The sequence below is a fragment of the Pseudophryne corroboree genome, chromosome 1 (genome assembly GCF_028390025.1).
Source record: "Pseudophryne corroboree isolate aPseCor3 chromosome 1, aPseCor3.hap2, whole genome shotgun sequence".
Classification (NCBI taxonomy): Eukaryota; Metazoa; Chordata; class Amphibia; order Anura; family Myobatrachidae; genus Pseudophryne; species Pseudophryne corroboree.
In genome coordinates this window covers 55,732,286-55,759,027 of record NC_086444.1, presented here as the reverse complement: position 1 = coordinate 55,759,027, position 26,742 = coordinate 55,732,286, and the positions used below count along the sequence as shown (strand labels likewise).

General features: G+C 44.9%; 1 long non-coding RNA gene across 2 annotated transcripts in view; it reads left to right on the top strand.

Moving 5' to 3' along the window:
• The window catches only part of LOC135055619 (uncharacterized), a 137,778-nt gene that overhangs the window by 56,439 nt on the left and 54,597 nt on the right, over positions 1 to 26,742 (top strand). The window lies entirely within an intron of this gene.

The window sequence follows — 26,742 nt, the reverse complement described above, 5'->3', positions numbered from 1 at the left end:
GGCTACGCCCCTGCCTCCTGCCCCTAGGCAGGTGCCTCATGCGGCTAGTGGGAAATCTGGGACTCTTGTTGGTATGGGTAAATGAGTCCAAAACGATTTGGTGCTGTACAGAGGCGGATTGGCCATAGGGTCCACAGGGAAGATTCCCGGTGGGCCGACGCACCCGCAGGGCCTGTTTTGTTTAAGGACATCTGGTCCTTTTTATAGACATAATGAATAAGATGCAAAATAATTTGCATATATGAAAATGACTTTGCCACTTAGCCTGTGATTGCAGATGATCTAGTGTATGCTCTGTCTGCATGCTTGGCTGACATACAGATGGAGCCACGTTTATCTTGGCTTCTCTGCTGTGCCTAGGTGCACCATGGTTTATTAGCATAAGCCCTTCATCTATTGTTCTCAGCTGCAATACAATACAGAGAGAACAATACATCAGGGGATTAAGTCATTACAGCAGGGGATTAAATCTGACTGCCCTGGCTCAATTAATCCTATTAAAGGCCAAGATAAAGATAGCTCCATCTGTATAAGATTGAGTGAATAGTGATTGGGATACGGTTGGTGTAATAAGCAAGATAATATATCTTTCTAAAGAATGATATAGTTTCCTAAATTCTGAAGGTGTATCATATAATGTGCTCATAATATTTAATTTTATTTCTTTTTAACTTCCCCTTGATGCTGGACATCCCTACTATCTGGAAAGTCTTGGGGGGAGGGTGCTGCTGCCATGGCCCATGGCTAGACCTTACATCTCTGGTTCTGCCCATGTGGGGCCACTAGTACAAATTTTTCCAGGGCCGCTTTTTGTTCCCAATCCGTCCCTGGTGCTGTAGCTCTGGACATGATGAGTCCATGCTACATCTCTGAGAACATGTCCTGCCGAGGAGGGGAGCGAGGGGGTCAGGAGGTAGTTCCTTGGCAATTTGAGGAAATACAAAAAAATTAATCTTAGCAATGTATGACTATACAAAATGTCCATTATACTTTGTATTACATGACATTAGAAAGAATAAGAATTGTGCAACGATTTCTATCCTTGAAGAGATTTAAAGCTTTTTTACTTATGCTTTGAATAATTAACTACACATATGTTTTATACAGCGCAAACACGCGGGCTCGTGTTACTTGGGTTAAGCGTGTGTTCCATACTTGTCTATAGTGCACATTTTGTTTGTTTTAGAATTGTGTTTACAAAATTTTTCCTATTTCCCTTGTGAGCGAAAACATCATCCAACGAGAAAGGCTTCATTCTTTAATTCATGTCAAGAAAGTAAATAAAATCGCAGAACACCCTCAACAAAATAGTTTCCTTTTCTCTGTTCTTCCTGTCCGCACCCTGTCCCTCTCCAACTCTAAAATGTTCAATATGCACTCAGGGACGCAGCGACTTCCTCTGGAATATAAACCACATGTATAAACTTGGAATACCTACGCCTCAGTCACTATTTGCTGTTTATGTTTGCCAGAGTAAACATTACGGTTGATGAATGGAATCTTTTTACTCTGAAGAGAAAGTCCGGCTCATTTGTATGTAAAACACCACAATGCGTCGCTTTTATGGGTGACCCGTAGGGGCCAGTAAACAAACACCCCAGGCAGAGATATAGAACCACTGCGTACACAGGTCCATAATGGAATTTGGGAGTAAATAGAATCAGAATTTCCAAAACTATGCAGCGCTACTGAAGATCAAAACTGAAACGCGCAGACAGATTTATGGATACATTTACTACATTTGCCCGAGTTTGGCCAAGATTAAACATGCTGGTGAATGATCGGACATGGGTGACTTTTTCTTAAAGCAGTGTCTGGATAAGACTGCCTATATCAATGCAGGAAATGTGAGGTTCCGGAACAGGATGGAACAGTTTGCAGTCCAAGCAGAAGAAGAAATATTACGAGTGAAACGGAGGACCGGGACCAGGCATTGGAGAGAACTGGCAGTAGTGGGAGGAAAAAGAACTGCTGAAGCCCCATACTGCTGCTTCTCCCAATTCAGATATGCGCTCTTGGGCAATTTACACTTACATTAAGAAGGCTTGCATATCAGGTCCAAACACTGGCAATAAGCCCTAATGTGCTACAGCAATGCTTGTGCTAAATCCAAATGTCTTCATTTAGGATTATAATAATGTACCAGCACTAGACCTAAAACTAGGAGTTGTGGTAGGCATTTGTATAGTAGGCCATCCTGACTAATCCTGTTTAATATAATAAAGGTTTTGATGATTGTAACATGGTGTACATGATGTCCTGACATCATGTTGCATCTCACAGCTTAAAAACAGATGAGCGGCAGCACGAAGAGAAGTAGCCGACCAGAAGACACTGAAGAAGATGTCTGTGGGCTGCAGCCAGTGGGATGCGGTGGCTGGAGAGACAGAAGTGGGCTAGATGGAGATACACTTGGGGACTGAAAAGAGAGAAGTGGACTGGCTAGAGAGGCAGTTGGGCTGGACTGACAAGAGGGTAATGGCTAAAGAGACACTGGGGGGGAGGGGGGGGGGGGCTGGAGAGACAGTAGAGAGCTGGCTGTAGAGACACTAGGGGGATGGTGAGACAGAAGGGGCTAGGGCTGGAGAGACAGTAGGGGGCTGACTGGAGAGACAATGCAGTGTGATGCGCGATTACTTCATCGCGCACCGCACAGTCAGCACCACACAGCACCGGGGGGCATCACCAGTAGCGGATCCTGCCACGGCGACGGCACCCTCCGGATGGTGGCGGCGCCCTCTGGAAGGCGGCGCCCCGGGCAAAAATCCTGCGTGCCCGTAGCAAGATCCGCTACTGTATATAGAGTAACATTGCTGCTGCCTCAGATACTGGTAATCTTTCCTAAATTACCACATTTTTAGAACGTGAGGGAAATGTGTATCTTTTACAGACACAAAACTAAAAAGACCCTATAACGATGCAATTGTAGAGACTGTGGGCGGGATGTAGTGCCGTCCCAGTTGGCCAGAGGTGCGGGTTGCCGGCCGAACTTGGACTTTTTTTTTAAGCGCAAATCATTTACAAGGCATGGTTTTGCCTTGTAAATGGTTGTAGCTTTAAAAAGAAGTCAGAGTTCAGCCGGCATCCCGCACCTCCGGCCAAATCAGATTCACTATATAAAGCCTCCACAATCATAAACAGTGGTAGCCAACCCTGGTCCTCGAGAGCTACCAACAGTTCACGTTTTCCAGCTCACCTAGCAGGTGCACAGGTGCAGTCATTACTCGCTGACACATTTTAAAAGATCCACAGATGAAGCTAATTACTTAACTCAGAGGTTCCCAGACGCGGTCCTCAAGGCACCCCAATGGTCCTGGTTTTAAATGTGTCCATGCTTGGCCACAGGTGATTTAATTAGCACCTTAGTCAATTTGATTTAACCATCTGTGCTGAGACCTGGCTATACCTAAAACCGGGACTGTTGGGGTGCCTTGAGGACCACGATTGGGAACCTCTGACTTAACTTGTGATTCCGTGAGGAGACCTGGAAAACGTTAACTGTTGGTGGCTCTCGAGGATCAGGGTTGGCTACCCCTGGGTTAAAAGATGCACATTTCCCCCACTATCCTGAGAACCAATTGTGTCAGTGTAACCAGAACATTCCCTGCCAGTTACCAACAGCCGTCACTTCCTTACCAAGAGGATTTTCTGACAGCACTTGCTCTCTCCTCCATTGTTAGCAGTTGGGTGATGCCCCTATATATGGGCATATAACACACTCCAGGCATGCCGCCGACTTATTGCCCCTGGATGGCTTATCTAGCGAATCTTGTTCAAATTTGTCAAACAAAATTTGATAGCAGAGTATTATCTATATTTTGGTGCCCTGTGAGAGAAAGAGCATTGGTGCCGCACCCCCATATAAATGGTAAATTAAAATGTATTTCAAATACAAAAATACCTGTGTAAATGCTGATTTACTTACAGGACTAAAAGCAATACTTAAAACCACACTTAATACACTTTAAAATTGAGCCGCTGCGGCCGCTGTATGCAATCCTTAACCTACGTACTTATTATTCAGTTAGCGTACAAAGCCCCGTAGCGTGTACGCACTTTGCGTACTAATGCTGCGACGGACGTACAAAGTACATGCGGTGCATACACACACAACGACATGCCGTGAGCAATATGCAGCTTCACGTGTGTCTGTAATACACTTACAGATCTAGCAGAGAAAGAGACACAACACCAATTGTATTTATGAAGTTGGGATCCGACCCGCCAACATATAATTGATAAAAGGGGGTTACAACAAAGATACAATTACAATAACAGAAAAGAGGCTACAGTCAATGGTACATACGTTTGGTTTCGTCTGTGCTTCCCGGTCCGGTCCTCAGTCATCAAGGTAGATGACCTTCAGAGATTGTGTTAGTGACCTGGCCTGCAGCTGGCTTTTTATACATTTGTCCAAAACCTAACACATTGGAAACTGTAATCTCTTTGTCCATTGGACACAGGGATGGTCATTTACAATACAGGAGAGGTCATAGGTCGGTTTGAATAAGGGGGCGATGTCTGGTCCAGGTGCACTTGCAGATGTTCTTCTCTGTGTTCCCGCCGCATATCAAGAGTACAGTAAATACAGTTAATATTAATATTCTGCTACTGCGCATAACTATTCGCAGGAGCGTGCGATCTTCTGCAAACCAACACCGGAATATTGCTCTTAAAATACCCTATAGCTGGATACCAAACACCACCTTATAACCTAATTCTGTCCCCTCCTATCCTGTAAAGGTGAATCCCTTTGTTGCTGTACCATTTAAACAAGTGTAACTCACTGGTGTGGTGCAGGTAGACAATGTGTACATTGTGCACTATTTGGATTAAATATGTAATGTGTTTTAATGGCTTTTCCATGCGATCACAAATAGTACCGTAATTACTCATACCACGCGCTAATACGCAGGACCGCGGGAGCGATCATACGCAAATTGCGAATATGTGCACGCATGGCAGAACAAGTACGCGCACGGAGGCCATCTGTGTGTAGTTTGTACGTGATGTGTGTACTGAAATATTTTCGACTTTGACAGTCCACCCTTTGGCAGTCATCAATAACTGCCACACTTGACTACTAAACAGAAAATATTATCTACACAATATATACAAGTTTGGATGATTGGTGGAGAGTTGTAGGTGGGAAATGTATAACCTAGTGGGATAGTAAAAAGCCTGTATGTATGAATTAATGTATGAGGGGCATGTATCATCGTGCCGTATATGTTCTAAATAAGCTTCGAGTTATTGCGAAGTATACATTAATTCCTTCTCATCCCGTATTACGGGTCTGTAAATGGGCAAACAAATACTACCGAGCTCTTTTCGGCTTCTTATTCCAACAAATGGGGAGCACATTTAGTTGTTGATGCATGGAGGGAAAACATATGTGAGTGCTAGTATATGTGGATAACACCTGTCGACTATGTGTGCCCTTAACTGAGGTTGCAGAGATGAAGATAAGACACATATATAAAAATACATTCACATAAACATTTGGGTAGGGCTGACGTCTTTTCCGGTTGGATGTTTCTGGGTAAAGGGGGAAACAGAGAAAAATGGTGAAAGAAACAGGCCATGAAATTCATTTGCAATCCTTATCATAACGCTGTCTATATGGATGGATTATAAATCAAATCTGCTGCTGTACAATGCCCTCGCTCCCTAGACTCATCAAATTTGTGCTGTCTTGCGCCGCGTCAGAATTCGAACACACCTAAATATCAAACCAATAATTATGACGACACCTAGGATACACAGGAGAAACTTTCCCACACTCATAATAACATTCTGTGCCCACTCTCCTAACCCTGAGAACCATTTGCGTGGCTTTAACCATGAGACCCAGCCGGTCAATTCATTACCCACAGCCGTCAGGGTAAGGTTGTGTCTCCTCCGGAACTCCCACTTTAACTGTAAGATCTCGTCCATCCTTTGATCGATGATCTCCGTGGGGTCATCAGTGCTGTTCGTAATGTACGTACAGCACTTCACACCATATTGAGTTGCCAAGGTGACACAGTACCCACCCGTCACAGCCGTGACATAATTCAGGACCATCTGGTGCTGGACCAACTCCGTCTTGTATGCTTGTAACTCCCTGCCCGTATACCTAAAGGTGTCATCATACATCTCAGTGATATTATCTATCAAGTTCATGAGCGCGTGGATGTACTTAAAATGTATAACTCCTCTGGCAGTACGGGTGATGTCTAATGCAAGAAGAATTTTTATCCCGGTGGATTCATGGATCAAATCAGAGGCTGCGTGCTCTGCCCTATCTATGATGTGTCTCTTGATGATGTGTTCATAATGGGTATGAGTATAAGGAGTCTGAGCATTGCGGTGAACGTCTTTCATTTTGTCGTGGGTTATGGTCATGACCTCTGGTAGTACCCTACCAATATAACACAATCCCTCAAAGCTCGGAGTGAGCCACTTGTACGCTTTCCTCCGGGAGAACATAGGGGACAAAATGTAACAACACCATATTGCAAATTTTCCAGGTAATGAAACTAATCCCCAGTTCTCTCATCTGCTCAATACAAGTATCAGGTTGGATGATGTGGGCACAATACCCCTGTGATACCTTTCCAACCCACATGGTCTTGCTCCCACGTGTATACCTGTACCGAAAATACCTCCCACTGTTGGCTATCTTGCGTACGAGTTCAGAGTCAATAGGCATCCTATCAGCTCTGTGTGAGAAGGTCATTGTCTCGTTATTCCAGGTTATTTCCCAATTTCCGGGTTTTCGGAAATTGGAGACATTGAAACATATGAGTGATCTATCTACATGATACTGGTGGAGCTTCAAGCTAGGGGGCCTAGATATATTGAATTTCTTGTCCACCGGTCTCCCACCACGTAATTCGAGTACCTCATCTAACGTTAAAGGATATGGCACTAATCCCGACTTACTCTGTCCTTGAGGTACTTGGGAGCACACCCAACATTCTGTCTGGTTTAAGACCTTACCCACTAATGAGTGGTAATCACTCAACGGATGTCGGTCCATGTCGATATTAAAGTTGGACTGACATCTCTGGATGCACCCATCTTCGACTATGATCTCGCAATATCTACAAATACAATATTCGTCAGACAATAACCCCTCACATTGCCTCCGAGCTCCTTGACTACCAGAGCGCTTACTGATACCAGCCTTTACTCGAGTGATGTGCTGCTCCTGAGATCCTACAAATTCGTACTCGCCATCAGAAACCATTCCAGATCCTTGCTCGACCTCTCTAGGACCCTCACCAAAACAAATTGTCCTGATCAAAAACAGTGTTACTAGCAGAATCCGAAATGCAGTCTCTTGTGATAGATCCATTTCATTAGGGGAAAGAAGGAAAATAAGGAGAAAAGAAAGGAAAATGCAGTGGGGGGGGGGTGAAAAAAGAAAATGGTGCGACAACCGTCCTTGATCTTGTTGCTCTCCGCGCTCAGGTGCCGTTCAACAGTCCTGCCTCTCAACTTTCCCGAAACAAACACTCTAGTGCAGGGGTTCTCAAACTCAGTCCTCAGGACCCCACACAGTACATGTTTTGCAGGTAACCCAGCAGGTGCACAGGTGTATTAATTACTCAATGACACATTTTAAAAGGTCCACAGGTGGAGCTAATTATTTCACTTGTGATTCTGTGAGGAGACCTGCAAAACATGCACTGTGTGGGGTCCTGAGGACCGAGTTTGAGAACCTGTGCTCTAGTGATACGAGGTTCTCTTCACCTTGCTCTTTGTCACGAGTTTTCTCCGGGTCAGCGACCTTCTTGCAGTGGGACGAGTGGACCCAAGTCTCTCTTTCGGCGACCTTTAGTGCTGGTGTGCTGGTTAACAAGACTTGGTACGGTCCTTCCCACCTGTCTATGAGGCAATCTGAGCGTAGAAAATTTTGAATCATCACATAATCCCAGGCTCAATGGCATGACAATTACTGGTCGGTAGGTCAGAAATCACCAGCTTTAGATTTCTTTGTTGCTTTCTCAGCTGCTGGCTCATCCTAACCAAATATTTCACAGTTATTTCATTATTGCACTTCAAATCATCCTGGGGGTCTATCATTACATGCGGTTGTCGACCAAAAAGAACTTCAAAGGGTGATAAGTTAAGCGGTGACCTGGGAGTGGTTCTGATGCTGTACAACACTAGTGGCAAAGCTTCTGGCCACAACAATCCAGCTTCAGCCATCACTTTGCTCAGCTTGTTCTTAATAGTGCTGTTCATTCTCTCCACCTTCGCACTCGCCTGTGGTCAGTACGGAGTATGCAGCTTGCTATTAATTCCCATCAGTTTGCACATGACCTGGAAGACTTCACCTGTAAAGTGGGTACCCCTATCACTTTCAATCACTCTAGGGATACCATATCTACACACAAATTCCTGCACAATTTTCTTTGCAGTGAATGTGGCAGTATTTGTGGCAGCAGGGAATGCTTCTACCCAGTTGGAAAATACATTGATACATACTAACACATATTTCAAATTCCTACAGGGTGGTAACTGTATGAAGTCGATTTGTATTACCTGAAAAGGTCCGTCTGTAGGAGGGATATGGGATGGCTCGGTTGGTATTGTCTTACCAATATTCTTCTTCAAGCAAGTAAAACATGTCATTGCTCTCTTACCTGCATGAGAAGAGAATCCTGGCGCACACCAGTAGGCTCTTACCAGCTTGCACATACCCTCTTTGCCCAGATGAGTCAGACCGTGTGCCGCCTCAGCTAGCCTTGGAAGATATGCTCTGGGGGCCACTGGCTTACCGTGTCCACCTGTCCAAAGTCCTGAGGACTCCTGACCATACCCCTTCGCCTTCCAGACTGCCTTTTCCTGTACAGAACACAAATTTTGCATTTCAATTAATTGTTGTGTGTTGACCATGTTAAATGTCATCAGTGGTGTGATGTTCGTTCGTATTGGTTGTGCCTGCCGCTGATTTAGCAGCTTCGTCCGCCCGGCTTTTACCAAGTGAGATTGGGTCTTGGTTGTAAGTGTGTGCTTTACACTTGATAACAGCCACTCTGTCTGGTTTCTGTTTTGCTGTCAGGAGCCTTTTGATGTGGGACGCATGCGCTACAGTTGTGCCAGCTGCCGTCATGCGATTTCTGAGGCGCCACAGGGCCCCAAAATCATGCACCACTCCAAAGGCGTACCTAGAGTCCGTGTATATATTAGCTGACTTACCTTTGGCCATTTCACATGCTGTGGTTAGGGCGACCAGCTCAGCGACTTGCGCTGAGTGTGGTGGGCCAAGGGTTTCAGCTTCTATGATACCTTCGTCATCTACAACTGCATATCCAGTACACATGTCTCCCGATTCCGACTGTCTGTGGCAACTACCGCCAGTGTAGAAAGTAAAGTCTACTCCTTCCAGTGGGTTGTCAGTGATGTCAGGTCTCGCAGTGAAAGTTTGGTTCAGGTATTCCATACAATCATGCGTATCAGTATCTGCACTAAATCCTCCTTCACCATCATTCTCATCCTCCACCCTTTGTGCCTGTCCAGGCATACTTGGCAAGTAGGTTGCAGGATTTAGTCAACTGCATCTCTTAATGGTACAGGGGCCATCAGTGATAATTCCCACTTTGTAAACCGAGCAGATGAGACATGTCTGGTTTGGGCGGAGGTTAGTAAGGCTGATACTGCATGAGGTGTATGGATGGTCAAGTCGTGTCCTAACACTACGTCCTCGCTTTTACTTACCAGCAAAGCTATCGCTGCAACACTTCGCAAGCAAGTGGGGAGAGACCGCGCTACAGTGTCCAACTGTGCACTGTAGCAAGCTACCGGTCTACTGGCATCACCATGTTTCTGTGTTAAGACTCCTGCCGCGCACCCAGCACTTTCAGTACCGTACAATTCAAAGCGCTTCTCATAATCTGGCATACCTAATGCAGGTGCTTGTGATAGACACTGTTTGAGTCTCTCAAACGCCAGTTCAGACTCATCTGTGTGAGAGATCTGTTCCGGTTTGCTCAAAGAGACCATTTCTTGCAAAGGAAAAGCCATTATAGAGAACCCTGGAATCCAGTTACGACAGTACCCACACATTCCAAGGAAAGTGCGGATCTGTTGCTGAGTTTGTGGCAGAGTCATGTCGCGAATCGCCTGTATCCTATCAGCGGTGAGGTGTCTAAGTCCTTGTGTCAAGCAGTGTCCCAAATATTTCACCCTGGTCCGGCACAACTGCAACTTATCCTTTGAAACCTTGTGTCCCGTTTGGGAAAGATGAAACAGAAGCTGTTTAGTGTCTTTCAAGGACGATTCGAGTGAGTCAGAATACAACAACAAGTCATCAACATACTGTATTAGCACTGACCTACTCTCAGGTTCAAAAGATTGTAAACAGTCATGTAAGGCCTGGGAGAAAATACTTGGGCTGTCAATGAAACCTTGGGGAAGCCTAGTCCAGGTGTACTGTACTCCCCTGTACGTAAAAGCAAAAAGGTATTGGCTGTCAGGGTGAAGAGGGACAGAAAAGAAAGCGGAGCAGAGATCAATGACCATGAAGAATTTTGCGGTGGGGGGAATTTGCTTGGGGATGACAGCTGGATTGGGCACTACAGGGAATTGGCTCTCAACTATCTTGTTTATCCCCCTTAGATCCTGCACTAACCTATAACCCCTCCCACCACTCTTTTTCACAGGGAAGATGGGGCTATTGGCGGTACTGGATGTCCTGACTAGGATGCCCTGCTGTAGCAGCCGCTCTATGACGGGGTACACTCCTAACTCTACCTCTGGCTTCAGAGGATATTGAGGGATTTTTGGAGCTATCCTGCCATCTTTTACTTGTACTGCTACTGGAGCTACATTCGCCATCAATCCAGTGTCCTGTCCATCTTTGGTCCAAAGGGAACCCGGTATTTGTGAGATAATTTCCTCTACCTTTGATGGACACGTGTCTATAACAGTAGAATGCGACATTAGCCTTTGAGGGGTGTCTAGTATATCTTGCACTTCCTGAGCATGGTTCTCAGGTATATCAAAGAAGACACCCTCAGGAGTACAGTATATGACACACCACATTTTACACAATAAGTCTCTGCCGAGTAGATTAGTCGGAGCCGATGCAGCCAACAGAAAAGAATGTTTGGTTTTCAAGGGCTCTATCGTAATCTCTGCAGGTCTACTCAAAGGGTATTGTTGTAACGTTCCTGTTACTCCCATTGCCGAAATCGTTTTACCCGTGGTTTTTACACCTGATGTGGAATTCAACACTGATCTGGCCGCCCCTGTATCTACAAGGAAAGGTAATGGTACACCAGCTACATCAACCATGACCTCAGGTTCACTACCAAGGCTAGCAATCAACTTCAATCGCTGCAGACTACAGATGTGGCCCAATCCCTATCGTGTAGTGGGACCCTCCCGCAGCGCATTGGCAGCTACAATATGTGAGGGGGGTAGCTGTGATTTTTCGGAGGTCTGCCAGTCCCTCCTCGGTGGGTACCTCCTTGTTTACCCTCTATGTGGCTCGTATTCTCTTCTATGTGGTCCCTGATCCCAATTATGTGATTTGTAGTATGGCTCGTATTCAGGTCTAGGGGGTTTGTATACGTTATGTGTCCCTTTATTCCTACAGTCCCTTGCAAAATGTCCTTCCTTCTTACAATAGAAACATACTATTGACCGTGACTAACCATCAGGGGTCTGGGGTTTTGGCTGATGGGACTTTCCTGTAAGTGCATGTATACTCACCATCATCAGCTTATCCCCTTGCGACTCCCTGTGTTTGCTGATGTTGCGATCATGCTCAATAGCGGACTCTCTCAACGCAGCCATCGAAATACCTCTCCAATTAGGTAGAGAGGTTTGCACCCTTGTCCTCAGTGCCTCCTTTAAACCATCCATTAACACCGAGACAGCTACCTCCCTGTGATGTGCATTATCCTTAATGTCCTCGATCCCAGTATATCTAGCTATTTCCTGCAGTGCTCGATGGAAATATTCGGATGCCATTTCACCTTCCTTTTGTCTTATGGAGAAGATTTTATTCCATTTAACAACAGTTGGGAAATATACTCCTAATTGCAGGTTTATTTGCCGTACATTCTCCTGATTGTATTCATCAGTGAGAGGTACCTCTGCATCTAACTTACAATCCGTTATGAATTTCGTGATGTCAATATTTGAGGGTAAACACACCTGTAGCACTGTTCGCCAATCTTTATTTTTGGGCTCGTGGGCGTTACCTAACTTTTTAATGAACCTCTGGCATCTGACTAGATCTTTTCTGTGATCGGGGAATACTGACATAATTGACCTTAACTCTGCCCGGGACCAGGGACAATGCATGGCAATGTTCCTGATAGAGATGTGCACCGGAAATTTTTCGGGTTTTGTGTTTTGGTTTTGGATTCGGTTCCGCGGCTGTGTTTTGGATTCAAACGCGTTTTGCCAAAACCTCCCTGAAAATTTTTTGTCGGATTCGGGTGTGTTTTGGATTCGGGTGTTTTTTTTACAAAAAACCCTCAAAAACAGCTTAAATCATAGAATTTGGGGGTCATTTTGATCCCATAGTATTATTAACCTCAATAACCATAATTTCCACTCATTTTCAGTCTATTCTGAACACCTCACACCTCACAATATTATTTTTAGTCCTAAAATTTGCACCGAGGTCGCTGGATGGCTAAGCTAAGCGACACAAGTGGCCGACACAAACACCTGGCCCATCTAGGAGTGGCACTGCAGTGTCAGGCAGGATGGCACTTCAAAAAAATAGTCCCCAAACAGCACATGATGTAAAGAAAAAAAGAGGCACACCAAGGTCGCTGTGTGACTAAGCTAAGCGACACAAGTGGCCGACACAAACACCTGGCCCATCTAGGAGTGGCACTGCAGTGTCAGGCAGGATGGCACTTCAAAAAAATAGTCCCCAAACAGCACATGATGCAAAGAAAAATGAAAGAAAAAAGAGGTGCAAGATGGAATTGTCCTTGGGCCCTCCCACCCACCCTTATGTTGTATAAACAGGACATGCACACTTTAACGAACCCATCATTTCAGCGACAGGGTCTGCCACAGGACTGTGACTGAAATGACTGGTTGGTTTGGGCCCCCACCAAAAAAGAAGTAATCAATCTCTCCTTGCACAAACTGGCTCTACAGAGGCAAGATGTCCACCTCATCATCATCCTCCGATTCCTCACCCCTTTCACTATGTACATCCCCCTCCTCACAGATTATTAATTCGTCCCCACTGGAATCCACCATCTCAGATCCCTGTGTACTTTCTGGAGGCAATTGCTGCTGGTCAATGTCTCCACGGAGGAATTGATTATAATTCATTTTGATGAACATCATCTTCTCCACATTTTCTGGAAGTAACCTCGTACGCCGATTGCTGACAAGGTGAGCGGCTGCACTAAACACTCTTTCGGAGTACACACTGGAGGGAGGGCAACTTAGGTAGAATAAAGCCAGTTTGTGCAAGGGCCTCCAAATTGCCTCTTTTTCCTGCCAGTATACGTACGGACTGTCTGACGTGCCTACTTGGATGCAGTCACTCATATAATCCTCCACCATTCTTTCAATGGGGAGAGAATCATATGAAGTGACAGTAGACGACATGTCAGTAATCGTTGGCAGGTCCTTCAGTCCGGACCAGATGTCAGCACTCGCTCCAGACTGCCCTGCGTCACCGCCAGCGGGTGGGCTCGGAATTCTTAGCCTTTTCCTCGCACCCCCAGTTGTGGGAGAATGTGAAGGAGGAGCTGTTGACGGGTCACGTTCTGCTTGACTTGACAATTTTCTCACCAGCAGGTCTTTGAACCTCTGCAGACTTGTGTCTGCTGGAAAGAGAGATACAACGTAGGTTTTAAATCTAGGATCAAGCACGGTGGCCAAAATGTAGTGCTCTGATTTCAACAGATTGACCACCCGTGAATCCTGGTTAAGCGAAGTAAGGGCTCCATCCACAAGTCCCACATGCCTAGCGGAATCGCTCTGTTTTAGCTCCTCCTTCAATGTCTCCAGCTTCTTCTGCAATAGCCTGATGAGGGGAATGACCTGACTCAGGCTGGCAGTGTCTGAACTGACTTCACGTGTGGCAAGTTCAAAGGGTTGCAGAACCTTGCACAACCTTGAAATCATTCTCCACTGCGCTTGAGTTAGGTGCATTCCCCCTCCTTTGCCTATATCGTGGGCAGATGTATAGGCTTGAATGGCCTTTTGCTGCTCCTCCATCCTCTGAAGCATATAGAGGGTTGAATTCCACCTCGTTACCACCTCTTGCTTCAGATGATGGCAGGTTCAGGACTGTTTGCTGGTGCTCCAGTCTTCGGCACGCGGTGGCTGAATGCTGAAAGTGGCCCGCAATTCTTCGGGCCACCGACAGCATCTCTTGCACACCCCTGTCGTTTTTTAAATAATTCTGCACCACCAAATTCAATGTATGTGCAAAACATGGGACGTGCTGGAATTTGCCCACATGTAATGCACGCACAATATTGCTGGCGTTGTCCGATGTCACAAATCCCCAGGAGAGTCCAATTGGGGTAAGCCATTCTGCGATGATGTTCCTCAGTTTCCGTAAGAGGTTGTCAGCTGTGTGCCTCTTATAGAAAGCGGTGATACAAAGCGTAGCCTGCCTAGGAACGAGTTGGCGTTTGCGAGATGCTGCTACTGGTGCCACCGCTGCTGTTCTTGCTGCGGGAGTCCATACATCTACCCAGTGGGCTGTCACAGTCATATAGTCCTGAGTCTGCCCTGCTCCACTTGTCCACATGTCCGTGGTTAAGTGGACATTGGGTACAACTGCATTTTTTTGGACACTGGTGACTCTTTTTCTGACGTCTGTGTACATTTTCGGTATCGCCTGCCTAGATGGAACCTAGATGGTATTCGGTACCGGGGACACAGTATCTCAATCAAGTCTCTAGTTGCCTGTGAATTAACGGTGGATACCGGACACACGTTTCTCACCACCCAGGCTGACAAGACCTGAGTTATCCGCTTTGCAGCAGGATGACTGCTGTGATATTTCATCTTCCTCGCAAAGGACTGTTGGACAGTCAATTGCTTACTGGAAGTAGTACAAGTGGTCTTCCGACTTCCCCTCTGGGATGACGATCGACTCCCAGCAGCAACAACAGCAGCGCCAGCAGCAGTAGGCGTTACACTCAAGGATGCATCGGAGGAATCCCAGGCAGGAGAGGACTCGTCATACTTGCCAGTGACATGGCCTGCAGGACTATTGGCTTTCCTGCGTAAGGTGGAAATTGACACTGAGGGAGTTGGTGGTGTGGTTTGCAGGAGCTTGGTTACAAGAGGAAGGGATTTAGTGGTCAGTGGACTGCTTCCGCTGTCATCCAAAGTTTTTGAACTTGTCACTGACTTCTGATGAATGCGGTCCAGGTGACGTATAAGGGAGGATGTTCCTAGGTGGTTAACGTCCTTACCCCTACTTATTACAGCTTGACAAAGTCAACACACAGCTTGACACCTGTTGTCCGCATTTGTGTTGAAATAATTCCACACCGAAGAGGTGATTTTTTTTGTATTTTGACCAGGCATGTCAATGGCCATATTCGTCCCACGGACAACAGGTGTCTCCCCGGGTGCCTGACTTAAACAAACCACTTCACCATCAGAATCCTCCTTGTCAATTTCCTCCCCAGCGCCAGCAACACCCATATCCTCATCCTGGTGTACTTCAACAGTGACATCTTCAATTTGACTATCAGGAACTGGACTGCGGGTGCTCCTTCCAGCACTTGCAGGGGGCGTGCAAATGGTGGAAGGCGCAAGCTCTTCCCGTCCAGTGTTGGGAAGGTCAGGCATCGCAACCAACACAATTGGACTCTCCTTGGGGATTTGTGATTTAGAAGAACGCACAGTTCTTTGCTGTGCTTTTGCCAGCTTAAGTCTTTTCATTTTTCTAGCGAGAGGATGAGTGCTTCCATCCTCATGTGAAGCTGAACCACTAGCCATGAACATAGGCCAGGGCCTCAGCCGTTCCTTGCCACTCCGTGTCGTAAATGGCATATTGGCAAGTTTACGCTTCTCCTCAGACGCTTTTCATTTTGATTTTTGGGTCATTTTACTGAACTTTTGTTTTTTGGATTTTACATGCTCTCTACTATGACATTGGGCATTGGCCTTGGCAAACGACGTTGATGGCATTTCATCGTCTCGGCCATGACTAGTGGCAGCAGCTTCAGCACGAGGTGGAAGTGGATCTTGATCTTTCCCTATTTTAACCTCCACATTTTTGTTCTCCATTTTTTAATGTGTGGAATTATTTGCCAGTATCAATAGCAATGGCCTACTACTATATATACTGCGCACAACTGAAATGCACCACAGGTATGGATGGATAGTATACTTGACGACACAGAGGTAGGTAGAGCAGTGGCCTTCCGTACCGTACTGCTATATATACTGGTGGTCACTGTCAGCAAACTGCAAAACTAAAATGCACCACAGGTATAGAATCTAGATGGATAGTATACTTGACGACAAAGAGGTAGGTAGAGCAGTGGCCTTCCGTACCGTACTGCTATATATACTGGTGGTCACTGTCAGCAAACTGCAAAACTAAAATGCACCACAGGTATAGAATCTAGATGGATAGTATACTTGACGACACAGAGGTAGGTAGAGCAGTGGCCTTCCGTACCGTACTGCTATATATACTGGTGGTCACTGTCAGCAAACTGCAAAACTAAAATGCACCACAGGTATAGAATCTAGATGGATAGTATACTTGACGACACAGAGGTAGGTAGAGCAGTGGCCTTCCGTACCGTACTGCTATATATACTGGTGGTCACTCAGCAAACTGCAAAACTAAAATGCACCACAGGTATAGAATCTAGATGGATAGTATACTTGACGACACAGAGGTAGGTAGTGCAGTGGCCTTCCGTACCGTACTGCTATATATACTGGTGGTCACTGTCAGCAAACTGCAAAACTAAAATGCACCACAGGTATAGAATCTAGATGGATAGTATACTTGACGACACAGAGGTAGGTAGAGCAGTGGCCTTCCGTACCGTACTGCTATATATACTGGTGGTCACTGTCAGAAAACTGCAAAACTAAAATGCACCACAGGTATAGAATCTAGATGGATAGTATACTTGACGACACAGAGGTAGGTAGAGCAGTGGCCTTCCGTACCGTACTGCTATATATACTGGTGGTCACTGTCAGAAAACTGCAAAACTAAAATGCACCACTGGTATAGAATCTAGATGGATAGTATACTTGACGACACAGAGGTAAGTAGAGCAGTGGCCTTCCGTACCGTACTGCTATATATACTGGTGGTCACTGTCAGCAAACTGCAAAACTAAAATGCACCACAGGTATAGAATCTAGATGGATAGTATACTTGACGACACAGAGGTAGGTAGAGCAGTGGCCTTTCCGTACCGTACTGCTATATATACTGGTGGTCACTGTCAGCAAACTGCAAAACTAAAATGCACCACAGGTATAGAATCTAGATGGATAGTATACTTGACGACACAGAGGTAGGTAGAGCAGTGGCCTTCCGTACCGTACTGCTATATATACTGGTGGTCACTGGTCAGCAAAACTCTGCACTGTACTCCTCCTATATAATATACTGGTGGTCCCCAGTACACACAATAAAGCAGTGTGAGCACAGATATATGCAGCACACTGAGCACAAATATGGAGCGTTTTTCAGGCAGACAACGTATACTGGTGGTCACTGGTCAGCAAAACTCTGCACTGTACTCCTCCTATATAATACTGCTGGTCCCCAGTCCCCACAATAAAGCAGTGTGAGCACAGATATATGCAGCACACTGAGCACAGATATGGAGCGTTTTTCAGGCAGAGAACGGATAAAACTGGTGGTCACTGATCAGCAAAACTCTGCACTGTACTCCTCCTATATAATACAGCTGCTCCCTAGTCCCCACAATTAAGCAATAAGCACAAATGGAGAGGACGCCAGCCACGTCCTCTCCCTAACATTTCCAATGCACGAGTGAAAATGGCGTCGACGCGCGGCTCCTTATATAGAATCCGAATCTTGCGAGAATCCGACAGCGGATGATGACGTTCGGGCGCCTCGGGTTAACCAAGCCATACAGGAGAATCTGAGTATGCCTCGGACCCGTGTAAAATGGGTGAAGTTCGGGGGGGTTCGGTACCCGAGGAACCGAACCCGCTCATCACTAGTTCCTGATGGGAGTTACTCCCTGAGCGTCAGTTCTCCCGTTGGGAACTGCAATCACCCTGACAGGATTTAATTCAACTACATAATTTTGACTTGACTCTATAATGCGGGGAGTTATTGTCTCTGCATAGTGTATGGTGCCGTACTTACCTGTGGACACAACCTCACTTACCCCTCCGCTAGGGGGCATCGCTACAACCCTTGGTGGTTGGGCCGTGCCCACCTGAGTATTCTGTATGGTGGCTGCTAGAGAGAGAGAGTGCCGATATCGTGCTGGGCTCATCTTCCTGATCACAATCCTGGGGAAAATTTAAGATGGGATACAACTGGCAAGGGTTAGGGTTAACACATTTACCTATCACTTTCCTATCTTTTACTGATGAACCATTGCTTGTAGCCAATTTCTCCCCATCAAGATATGGTGGTGGTGGTGCGCTCGCAATCGCTTTCCCGCTAGATTTGGAACTTGCTGTGCAAGCCTGTTCCTTCTGCACCTCCCCCTCTTGCTGCCACAAGTTTAAACAATTTGTATGTCGGACCCTTTGATTTCTGGATTTAATCAGACATTTTAATCCTTATTTTCTGTAACACCTCTGATTCAAAGCTGCCCACCTTTGGGAATGGGGCCCTATCTTCCGCAGTTATACGTACCCACTCATTGCAAAAAGCCTCCGTGTGTGAACCATATTTTTCACACATTATACACCTTGCTGACCCTCTCGGCCGTAATTCTGACCTTCTTGGTCCCAACTCTTCAGCCTGAACCCTAGCTACCTAACGCCCACTGCTTGTGTAATTGGATCCCATCGCGGACTTTTTGCCTATAAACGCAATCCCCAAATGCACAATACAATAGATGGTGAAAGACACCTAACGCTTTCACTCGCTCCTTCTCCGCTGACGTACCACGATTCACTCCAATAGTGACCACCGCGTATCCAGTGAGGCCCTAACTGGCTTCTATTCACTGGAAGTTAAAGGAGTAACTTACCTTTTCCAGTGAATATCTGCCGTTGAAGATTTTCCTGAGAGAGACAAGCGAAAACTTCCCTTTTTGACTTACACAAATCACGCTTGCGTATGCTCTACACAGCGCTAATGATACCGTGATTTTACGCAAAAGCTCGTAAAGGGTTATCAAGTTGCGCTATGTATCGCACCCACAAACATGCGGTCCAATCGCACAGCGTATAGGTACTTATTACCTATCCGCCCTACGACCACTGGAATCAAATCACAAGCTGCGAAACCTCAGCCGGAGCGTAATACAAAGCCTTTAATTTTTCAATTCACAATTTCTATACTTCTGCACAATGCACAATTCTATATTACGCTCCTCTACAAATCTCCTCACGATTTGCGTATTATCTCTATATTAACGTGAGTCAGCTGCCTCACGCCACCAAGCCTCAACTTACTTGATGTACAACGGGACCCGAATTTCCGGGGTTTAGATCCTCTCACTCCACTTTCACTCACTCAAATACACCTTGTTTTTCTTTTCTGTACAGAAAATTTTTACTCCCTTAGGTCAGCCGCTTTACCCCAGAGGTACTTACAGTTTTTTTAAACAAAAAGTCTTATACTAATCTGCTTTTGAAACCGGATAGTTATGTGCTATTGTATTTAAGATATACTACCCCACCTTTTAATTGAACGAACTATCATGTAATTTGTACTTAGCATCCGCACTCTTACGCAACTTTGCGTAAACATGCGACCGTGCGTAGTCCTGTACTTTGTCCGGGCTACGTGTACAAAACGTGCGTCCGCAATAAAACAAATCACACAACCTCTATAAATGTGAGCAATACAAACTATGGCCCTCATTCCGAGTTGTTCGCTCGTTCTTTTTCATCGCATCGCAGTGAAAATCCGCTTAGTACGCATGCGCAATGTTCGCACTGCGACTGCGCCAAGTAACTTTACTATGAAGAAAGTATTTTTACTCACGGCTTTTTCTTCGCTCCGGCGATCGTAATGTGATTGACAGGAAATGGGTGTTACTGGGCGGAAACACGGCGTTTCAGGGGCGTGTGGCTGAAAACGCTACCGTTTCCGGAAAAAACGCAGGAGTGGCCGGGGAAACGGTGGGAGTGCCTGGGCGAACGCTGGGTGTGTTTGTGACGTCAACCAGGAACGACAAGCACTGAACTGATCGCACAGGCAGAGTAAGTCTGGAGCTACTCTGAAACTGCTAAGTAGTTAGTAATCGCAATATTGCGAATACATCGGTCGCAATTTTAAGAAGCTAAGATTCACTCCCAGTAGGCGGCGGCTTAGCGTGTGTAACTCTGCTAAATTCGCCTTGCGACCGATCAACTCGGAATGAGGGCCTATAATCGCTCACAAACACAACCCACACTTGTTCTGTGTAACCCTTTACAACCGGACCAGAACTGCGTTTTGTGTTTTTATAATTACTCCCTTAACACACTAATTCAAATTTATCTATATCGCAACAAATGTAACCGATTTCACACAGATCTAAACTGATCTAAAAAAAATCTATACCTTGTGGCAACAATATGTGGGAGAGTATGCAAAGTATTGGTACCCTTTGTGTACGCTTTTGGCGCCCAAAAAAATTACACAGATTTTTTAAACAGCTTTTTTCCTGTTTACCTACGGGTTCTATCAGCACCTCTGCAGACTAGGCAGAGCAGACGCAATCTAACAGCACACAAATAGGGTTTTAAAACATCCAGCAACCAGAAAAAGGTTTAACGTAGATATATTTCCACCCTTTGCTGATAGATTAAAGTCTGCTATGACCTGCTAGCCCTCGAGTGTGTGAAAAACCGGATCGAGCTCCCAATTGTAAATGCTGATTTACTTACAGGACTAAAAGCAATACTTAAAACCACACTTAATACACTTTCAAATCGAGCTGCTGCAGCCACTGTATGCAATCCTTAACCTACGTACTTATTACTCAGCGTACAAAGCCCCGTACCGTGTACGCACTTTGCGTGCTAACGCCGCAACGGATGTACAAAGTACACACGGTGCATACACACACAACGACACGCCGTGAGCACTATGCAGCTTCACGTGTGTCTGTAATACACTTACAGATCTAGCAGAGAAAGAGACACGACACCAATTGTATTTAGGAAGTTGGGATCCGACCCGCCAACATATAATTGATAAAAGGGAGTTACAACAAAGATACAATTACAATTACAGAAAAGAGGCTACAGTCAATGGTACATATGTTTGGTTTCGCCTGCGCTTCCCGGTCCAGTCCTCAGTCACCAAGGTAGATGACCTTCAGAGATTGTGTGAGTGACCTGGCCTGCAGCTGGCTTTTTATACATTTGTCCAAAACCTAACACAATGGAAACTGTAATCTCTTTGTCCATTGGACACAGGGATGGTCATTTATAGTACAGGAGAGGTCATAGGTCGGTTTGAATAGTTGGGCGATGTCTGGTCCAGGTGCACTTGCAGATGTTCTCCTCTGGGTTCCCGCCGCATATCAAGAGTACAGTAAATACAGTTAATATTAATATTCTGCTCCTGCGCATAACTATTCGCAGGAGCGTGCGATCTTCTGCAAACCAACACCGGAATATTGCTCTTAAAATACCTTATAGCTGGATACCAAACACCACCTTATAACCTAATTATGTCCCCTCCTATCCTGTAAAGGTGAATCCCTTTGTTGCTGTACCATTTAAACAAGTGTAACTCGCTGGTGTGGTGCAGGTAGACTATGTGTAGATTGTTTACTATTTGGATTAAATATGTAATGTGTTTTTATGGCTTTTCCATGCGATCACAAATACTACCGTAATTACTCATACCACGCGCTAATACGCAGGACCGCGGGAATGATCATACGCAAATTGCGAATATGTGCACATACGGCAGAACAAGTTCGCGCACAGAGGACATCTGTGTGTAGTTTGTACGTGATGTGTGTACTGAAATATTTTCGACTTCGACACCTGTATGCCGCAAACTAAGAATATAGGGGGTCATCCCGAGTTGATCGCTCGTTATCTACTTTTAGCAGCTATGCAAATGCATAGTCGCCGCGCATGGGGGAGTGTATTTTCGCTTTGCAAGTGTGCAAACGCGTGTGTAGCCGAGCGGGACAAAAAAGTTTTTTGCAGTTTCTGAGTAGCTCTGGATTTAGTCAGCCTTGCGATCACTTCAGTCTTTTTGGTCCTGGAATTGACGTCAGACACCCGCCTGCGTTTTTCCAAACACTTCCTGAAAATGGTCAGTTGCCACCCAATAAACGCCCTCTTCCGGTCAATCTCCTTGCGATCGGCTGTGCAAATGGATTCTATGTTAAATCCATCGCCCAGCATTGATCTGCTTTGTACCCGTACGACGCGCCAGCGCATTGCGGTTATCATACCCTATTACATTCCCCACATGACTTTATAAGTGGACTTACAAAATGACTAAACCTCCAGAAACCTAAACTGTGCAAAAAGGCTCAGAAAACATAAAAAAAATAAAACAAAGATTGTTTCCATTTATAAAAGCAAACAAAATATACAAAATGTTTAAAATAAAATTTTAGTAATTGTTTATGCATTTGCAACATTACAGAAAAATTGTGGGTTATTCTGTATGTGTGATAAAGCATATTAAATATATTATTTATATATGAGGCATGTGGGCATACTTCTGAAACTGTGTTTAAGTAATAAATCTTTCAGCCTCGATTTTTAAGAAAATATAATTCTCAAATAATGTAGAATTTCCATTTATCTACAAATAAGCCCTCCATATAAATGCACCTTTGCTCTACCTGTAAACAAGCCTGAGATATCTATCTTCTACTATATAAAAGCGAAAATCCATCCTTCTGTCTTTCTATACAAATCCACAGTTTACAAGCGAAGATCGTGAGATTTTACATACGAGCATATTAAAATACGGCGGAGGCAACTAAAACAATTAGAAATCCCTAGCACCCCTAGGGGGGGAGAAAGCAGCACAGAGTATATCAGGAGACGGCATAATTCCGGAATTGCTGGAGCAATGTTCTCAAAAATTGGTACACATATGACTTACAATCTGGCAACAAACCCTGTGGGGGTGGGGGGAGATACCCCTACCACCCCTAGGGGTGAGGCAGCAGCACTGAGTATTTCAGCAGACAGCATAACTCTGGAATGCCTGCAGCAATTTACATCAAACTTGGCACACATATGACTTTCACTGCGGAAACAAACACTGTGGGGTTCAGACACCCCTAGCACCCCTAGGGGTGGGACAGCAGCACAGAGTATGCCAGCAGACAGCATAACTGTGGAAGGCCTGGAGCAATTTACACCAAACTTGGTACACATCTGATTTATAATCTGGTAACAAAGTCTGTGGGGGTTAGACACCCCTAGCACCCCTAGGAGTGGGACAGCAGCACAGAGTATTTCAGGAGACAACATAACTCCCGAATGCCTGGACCAATTTACAACAAACTTGGTACACATATGACTTATAAGCTGGGAACAAACACTGTGGGGGTAAGACACCCCTAGCACCCCTAGGCGTGAGACAGCAGCACAGAGTTTTTCAGCAGACAGCATAACTCTGGAATGCCTGGAGCAATTTACACCAAACTTGCTACACATATGACTTACACTCTGGGAACAAACACTGGGGGTAACATACCACTAGCACCTCTAGGGGTGGTCCAGCAGCACACACTATATCTGGACATGCATGATATGTCAGTGATGACAGGGCTGCATGTGACAGGGCCAGTGACATGATGTGAGGAGGGGAATGCAGGTAGCACAAACACACACACTGTGAGATATAGTGGAAGTAGCATGGTCCCCCAGCAGCACAGAGTATATCAGGAGATACATAATGTGTTGCGCTATATAAGAAACTGTAAAAAAATCAATAATTTCACAGGGGCACTAACATGATGTGAGGAGGGAAATGGAAGCAGCAGGAAGCCACAGACTGAGAGTTGTATAGTGGGAAGAGCAGGGTCCCTTGGGGGACCAAAAAGGTCTGGCCACTACACAAAGTGCATCAGGGAAGCAAGATATGCCTATATACTAGATCTCCAACCAACGTAAATTAACGAACAACTATCATTCTAATTTACCATCCTCATCCCGTAGCAAAGCACGGGTATTCAGCTATCTACAATGTTATGTATACTGTGTGTTTAATATTTACATTTATTTTTGTAAACAGACATTATTAAAATCCCGGGCAACGCTGGGTACTCCAGCTACTCCAGCTAATATATATATATATATATATATATATATATATAAGAACAAAACAGAATAATATTCAGACAACTGTGTCTAGTGCTCAACGTTCTACTAGAAATTCATTATACAGCAATATTCCGAAATATTTGGATCACTTTCTTCAACCTCTCGTACAGACTGTGCATACTTTCTTGAAAGACACCTATACATTCATGGATAAACTGTTTGCCTTAGCGAATTTTCTGGACAATATACTACTTTGCACCATTGATGTAGTTGCATTGTACACTAGCATCCCACATGGTGAGGGGTTACAGTACATGCAAAAATTCTTACAACGAAGACAGGACTACGCGGGACCTCCCGTACATTTTTTTGTGGGCCTTTTGGAGAAGACACTAACCCTGAACTATTTTTGTTTAACAATGAATTTTTTGTACAGTTAAGAGGTTGTGCCATGGGCAGCCATGTGGCACCTTCTTATGCCAATGTTTATATGTTTCAAGTTGAACAGCTTCTTTTTTTGTTGTTGAGAATTTGGTCTTCCGACAGTATTGTTTGTTCTTTACATGATACATCGATGACATCTTGGTCATTTGGTCCGGAACTGAATCCAGCTTTAGGGACATGATGACAACTATCAATATGGCACATTCCAATATCAAGTTTACGTATGAATGTAATCAACATCAAATACATTATCTTGACGTTAATTTCATATGGAATGGCGTGGAATTTAATACCTCAGTATACATAAAGCCTATAGACAGTAATAATGTATTACATGCTCAAAGCCATCACCCGTTGTCACTGAAAAAAAGACTACCCTACTCACAATTTTTACGAATTTGCCGGATAATGAAGAATGATGCAAAAGCCATGGAAGAAATTGTCAAGATGGTAAATAAATTCATGGCACGTGGTTATTCCAAAAGAGAATTACTGATAGCTAAATCCAAAGTTATGCAAAGGGATAGAGGTGTTCTGAACAGACAACCTTACAGCAAGAATGAAACTGTTAAAACAATGATATTGGTTAACAATTACAACACTGGGACCAAGGAGATCAACAAATTTGCTAAAAGATATTGGCCCATAATTGATTCTGACTCCTCTTTGAAACCACTCCAAGGCTCCAAACTGATGACGGGACACAGAAGGAATAAAAACATGAAGGACTGGTTGGTCCATAATGACATTGTATCACCAACAGTTAGTTCTGAACCTCATTTCTTGACCACCTGCAGATAGCTCGAGACTGGGAGTTATGTCCTACACCCGTATTCAGGCAAAAAAATTGCCATCAATTCAGTACTTACCTGTACCACCAGATATTTGGTATACTTGATACGGTGCCCATGCAGTCTTGTGTACATCGGTAAAACCACCTGCACCTTCTGTGAGCAGATGACTCAATACAGATCCGCCATCAGGATGGCCCACAAAGGAAAAACAGTGGACCAGCCGGTGGGTGGCCCAACATTTTAAAGAGAAAAGACATCCTCTTTCTTTGTTGGTAAAAGTGGTGGATCATGTGCCTGCCTCTAAAAGAGGAGGGGATAGAGACAAACGATTACTCCAATTGGAGGCGAAATGGATACACAGGACGAACTCTGTCGTGCCTTATGGCGTGAACAAAACTCTGTCTCTCCTGCTTCCTTTGAAATAATTTCCTTCTTTCCCTGTCACTATTTTTAGTCCAGACATAGGCCCTCATTCCGAGTTGTTCGCTCGGTAATTTTCTTCGCATCACAGCGATTTTCCGCTAATTGCGCATGCGCAATGTTCGCAGTGCGCCTGCGCCAAGTAAATTAGCAAAAAAGTTTGGTATTTTACTCACGGCGTAACAAAGAAATTTCATCGTTCTGCTGATCGGAGTGTGATTGACAGGAAGTGGGTGTTTCTGGGCGGAAACTGACCGTTTTATGGTGTGTGTGAAAAAACGCTGGCGTTTCTGGAAAAAACGCGGGAGTGGCTGGAGAAACGGGGGAGTGTCTGGGCGAACGTTGGGTGTGTTTGTGACGTCAAACCAGGAACGAAACTGACTGAACTGATCGCAGTGGCAGAGTAAGTATCGAGCTACTCAGAAACTGCAAAGAAATTTCTAATCGCAATTTAGAGAATCTTTCGTTCGCAATTTTGCTAAGCTAAGATTCACTCCCAGTAGGCGGCAGCTTAGCGTGTGCAATGCTGCTAAAAGCAGCTTGCGAGCGAACAACTCGGAATGAGGGCCATAGTACAACATACCGTAACATAACATAAACTCTGCTTACATTAATTTGGAATATTCCAAATATATGGTATATTAATACTGACCTTTTTGATAGCCCATTGATAGCTATTACGCCGCTTGCAGGCTCTGTAGCTTTA